This window comes from Arachis ipaensis, chromosome B10, assembly GCF_000816755.2.
Source record: "Arachis ipaensis cultivar K30076 chromosome B10, Araip1.1, whole genome shotgun sequence".
Lineage (NCBI taxonomy): Eukaryota > Viridiplantae > Streptophyta > Magnoliopsida > Fabales > Fabaceae > Arachis > Arachis ipaensis.
This window is the reverse complement of record NC_029794.2, coordinates 72,918,373-72,923,185: the sequence shown is the minus strand read 5'-3', so window position 1 is coordinate 72,923,185 and position 4,813 is coordinate 72,918,373. Positions and strand designations below refer to the sequence as shown.

The following is a 4,813-nucleotide window of genomic DNA, read 5'->3' as shown; positions in this document are numbered from 1 at the left end:
GGGGGAGAAGAAGAAAGAAGAAGAAAAAGGGGGGAAAGGAGGAAGGGGGGTGGGTGGCGGCGGCGTCTGGGTGGTCGGCAGCGTCTGGCGATGGCGGTGATGGTGGCTGGGTGGTGGTTGGGAGTTGGAGAAGAAGAGAGGAAGGAGAGGGGTTGGGGGCGCGACTGATAGGGGTCGCGTGACTGGGGGTTATAAATTTGAATCCACGCGATATCGTGGGGCACGCGGTCGCGTGGTTGGGGTGAAAATGTGGTTGACGCGATCGCGTGGAGGGCAAAAAGAGTGAATGACGCGATCGCCTGGGGCATGCGAGTCGCTGGAATTTGTGCGAAACGCACAGTTCCAGCGTCGTTTCAGCGCAACTCTTTGTCTCCTTTTGGGGTGTTGTGCAATCCATGCGATGCGATCGCGTCGCTCACGTTGTCGCGTGGGATGTGTGTTGTGCAAGTGACGCGATCGCGTGGTGCACGCGATCGCGTGGGCATTTTGTGCAAAACGCACAATGGCCGCACGATTCCAGCCTAACTTTCTGGATGTTGGATGGTTACGCCGATCTTCAGGTCACACAGCCGCGTGAATGACGCGGTCATGTGGGTAGTGTTTTTCGCAATGTGACACGATCGCATGAGTGATGCGGTCGCGTCGCACACCCTTCTTTTTTTTTATGCTGGTATGCAATTATGCAGTATGCAAAATGCAATGATTAATATGAATGAGATGAAAAACTCCTGGTTCAATAAAATAAAACTTGAAAACAAATAAAACTAAATAAAAATTGAAAAAGGGACGATCATACCATGGTGGGTTGTCTCCCACCTAGCACTTTTAGTTAAAGTCCTTAAGTTGGACATTGGATGAGCTTCCTGTTATGGCGGTTTATGCTTAAATTCATCCAGAAATCTCCACCAATGCTTGGAATGCCAATAGCCTCCAGGGTCCCAAACTAGGCATGGAAAGCTTCTGAGCAGCTTCAAATAGATTCTCAGGCTCCCGGGGTGACGAATGTCAGCATAGATTCCAGGATCCCAAACTTTTGCTTTTAAATCCGCCTTCGTCTTGATCTATACTTTTCCATCTGGGCGGTTTAGAAGTTAGAATCTCACCAGGATAACAAAACATTTTCCGAGATCCATCCGATTGATCATGATGCCAATCCGTGCACTTCGAGTTGAAGCGTGGAACTTTATTGAACCTTGTGCACCAGCTCTGAGTACGAGCCATTTCCCGCTTACTCTTAAAGCCACAGAGAGCTCTAATCTGGCCGTCTGTTTCAAGCAAACCATATTCAAGTGGAAAAATAAAGCTAAAGGTTAAGGATTGTACCCACTTAAAACTTGTATTGGGTGGTAATGGCCTTGGGATAGGTGGTTCCAGTGGTTCTGTGAGTTCTACTCCCTTGTGTTCTTCTGTGAAATTCTCCACTTCTTTGCAAGATTCTTCAAACATATCCATATCCTGATCAAAGCCATCTATGTCTTCCTCATCACTTAAGTCATAGACTGGAGGTTGAGAGAAATCTACCTCCGTATCATCTTCGTATTCACTTGAAAAAGATTCATCGATCTCAGAGAATTCACTTGCGGATGCAAGTTCATTACTAGGAGAACTTGACTTGTGACTATCATCATCAAGAAAATCTGCTTCTTGGGTTATTCTGTCTAGTTCTTCATGAAAGACTTGCTCTGGGGATTGTGCACAATCCTCCTTAGCATCAACTGTAACATCCTTGACAGAATGCTCCACAACTTTGGATTCCCATGGAGGTTCAGCGTCTCCTAAGTCTTCAACCAACTCTTCTTCTTTAATAATGACAGCTTCCTCTACTTGTTCCAGTAGGAAACCATGCTCTGTCTTGTCTACTGGAGTTTCTAGTATCTCCCTCATGCTACGCTCTTCGTTAGATTGTCCACATGGGGCTGTGGGATGTCCTTGAATGTTTGAACGTCTAGAAGATAATTGACTTACTGCTTGCTCCAGTTGATGAAGGGTTGTTTGAAGTCGATTTACTGTTTCCTTGAGGCGAACCTCTAATTCTCGGGGTAATAGATTTGGATATGGCATAGGGGGAAGTGGTGGTGTTTGGAAGTGATTGGATTGGAACTGGGATAAATGAGGATCATACGGTGGTGAGTGGTGGAAAGGAGCTTGTAAGTGTGGTGGTTCGAAGTTATGTTGAGAGGATGGTCTATAAGCACAAGGTAGGGCTTGTTGGTAATTACAAGGTTGTCCACCATGTCTATTTGCTTGGTATGCATTGTAGAATGGTCTTTGTTCATGATATCTTGGAGGGTGTTGTTGCCTAAAGGGTTGATTAGATCCTCTTGGCTCCATCCATCTTTGATTGGTCTGACCTTGATGCATGTTCCTATTATAACTTCCATTCCTTTCAATAACATTAGAACCAAACTCAAAGCGAAAGGGGTGAGAATTCATAGTAGCTAAAAGAAATAAAGAGGGGAAAATAAAAACAAATAAACAAGTAAAAGAAAAATATTTACAATAACCAATAATAAGGCACACGATTGCAGTTTCCCGGCAACGGCGCCATTTTGATGAGAGGAACTTTTGCGTGGTCTAGAAATTTGCAGATAAATCCTCATTGCAAGTATAGTTTCTAAACCAACAAAAGTCCTTTCATACAAACGTTTTGGTTATCACAAGTAACAAACCCCTAAATAAATTGATAATCGAAGTATTCAAACCTCGGGTCGTCTTCTCAAGGAACTGCAGGGAAGTATGTTCTTATTATTGGTTATGGAGATTGTAAATTGGGGTTTTGAGAATAAGGAGTGAATAGTTTAATTAGCAAACAAAGTAAATGAAGAACAAGTAAATTTAAATGGCAAGTAAAATAAATAAATGATTGTAAATAAACTTTTGGCAAGGTATGAGAAATTAGAGGTCCTATCCTAGCTATCCTTATCAATGATGATGAGAATTGAATCTTAATTCCACTTTGTTAACCTTTACTAAGATAAAGGAAGGTCAAGGGATTAATTGGTTTGATCTTCGAATCCTATTTATTTCCTAAGAAAAGATTGGGATTATTGAAGTTCATTTAATTAACAAGATAACAATTATCATTCATGTTTGAGTTTGAAAACTCCTGAGTTACTGATTTCTTAACCAAGACCAAAAGGAGAGAAGTAAATCTACTGGAATAAAAATGTCTTTAGTTGGGAATAACAATAATGTAAATAAGAGGAAGAAATATTAAACTGAAATACCTCAAATAACATTAATTTAAAAGAGTAATCTATAACATGAATGTAGCATAGGCCAAATAGGCAACATAACTAATATAAGCATTAAAGTATCTAAAAGTAAGAGATAAATATAAAGTAAAAGAACATTGAACCTGGGATCGAGAGTCACTCCTAAAACTAAGAGAAATCCTAAATCCTAATCTTAAGAGAGAAGAAAGAGGAGATAACCTCTCTCTAAACTAAATCTAAATCATGAAAAATAAACTAAAGTGGTGACTCTTTTTTGAATGGATGCATTCTCCCACTTCATAACCTCTGGTCTATGCCTTCTGGACTTGGATTTGGGCCAAAAAGGGCTTCAGAATTCGCTGGGAGCGTTTTCTGCAATTTCTGGTGCGTTGCCTCTGTCACGCCTCCGCGTGGGTCACGCGGTCGCGTCATTCGGAATTTTCCTTGTCATGCGGTCGCGTCAGTCATGCGACCGCGTCATATGTGTTCTGCTTAAGGCGCGCGGTCGTGTCAGTCCTGCGGCCGCGTCACTGCTTCTTCGCGCTTGGCATGCGTCCGCGTCGCCCATGTGATCGCGTGGATGCCAGTTTCTTCACAAACTCCGTTTTATGCTTTCCTTCCATTTTTGTATGTTTCTTTTCCATCCTTTATGTCATTTCTGCCTTAGAAGATCTGAAACTACTCAACACACTAATCACGGCATCGAATGGAAATAAAGGTAATTAAAATAATTAATTTTAAAGCATAGGAAACATGTTTTTCACATACATCATATAATAAGGAAGGGAAAGTAAAACCATGCAATTAATATGAATAAGTGGGTGAAGGATTGAATAAATCACTTAGATTAAGCACAAAATATATCATAAAATATGGGTTTATCAGTCGTCTCTCAAGAAATTGTTGGGAGGTGTATTTATTATTGGTTATGAGAAAACATATTTTTTGGGTTTTTGAAAGGTTAGGCAAGGAATGTAAATGATAAGAAATTAAATTAATAACAAATAAAGCTCTTAGCAAGGTATGAAAATTAGAAGTCCTATCCTAGTTATTCTTATCAATTGTGACATCAATTGTCCATTGCTCCCACTTAGTTAACCCTTACCGAATAAAGGAAAGTCAAGTGGACCAATCAATTTGATTCCTCAAGTCCTAGTCAACTCCTAAGGAAAGACTAGCTTTAGAGGGATCCAAATCAACCAGCAAATTACAATCATCAATCAACAAAGGAGTTTGATAACTCAAGTGTCTCCAATTACTCAACCAAAGTTTAGTTGAAAGCATCAATAATATAAATTGAAGAAAGCAATCATAAATCTAAAATACTTCAAATTGCATTAAATAGAAATTGAATCTAACATGGAGTTCATAAACTAAATAGCAACATAAAGTAATCAATAGGGGAAATAGATAAACTAGAATGCTAAGCCAAATAAAAGTAGAAGAGAAACTAAATTAAAGGAACATTGAACCTAGAATTGAGAATAAATAAACCTAAAACTAAGAGAAATCCTAAAACCTAGAGAGAGGAGAAACTTTCTCTAGAAACTACATCTAAAACCTAAATTATGAATAATGAGATGTGAATGAATGAACGA

The 4,813-nt window shown here is 39.9% G+C and overlaps 1 long non-coding RNA gene across 1 annotated transcript in view; it reads left to right on the top strand.

Moving 5' to 3' along the window:
* The window catches only part of LOC110268104, a 13,952-nt gene extending 10,830 nt beyond the window's left edge, over nucleotides 1–3,122 (top strand). Inside the window, exon 3 of the long non-coding RNA XR_002356166.1 lies at nucleotides 3,112–3,122. This is a non-coding gene — a long non-coding RNA (uncharacterized LOC110268104). The remainder of the gene's footprint in view (nucleotides 1–3,111) is intronic.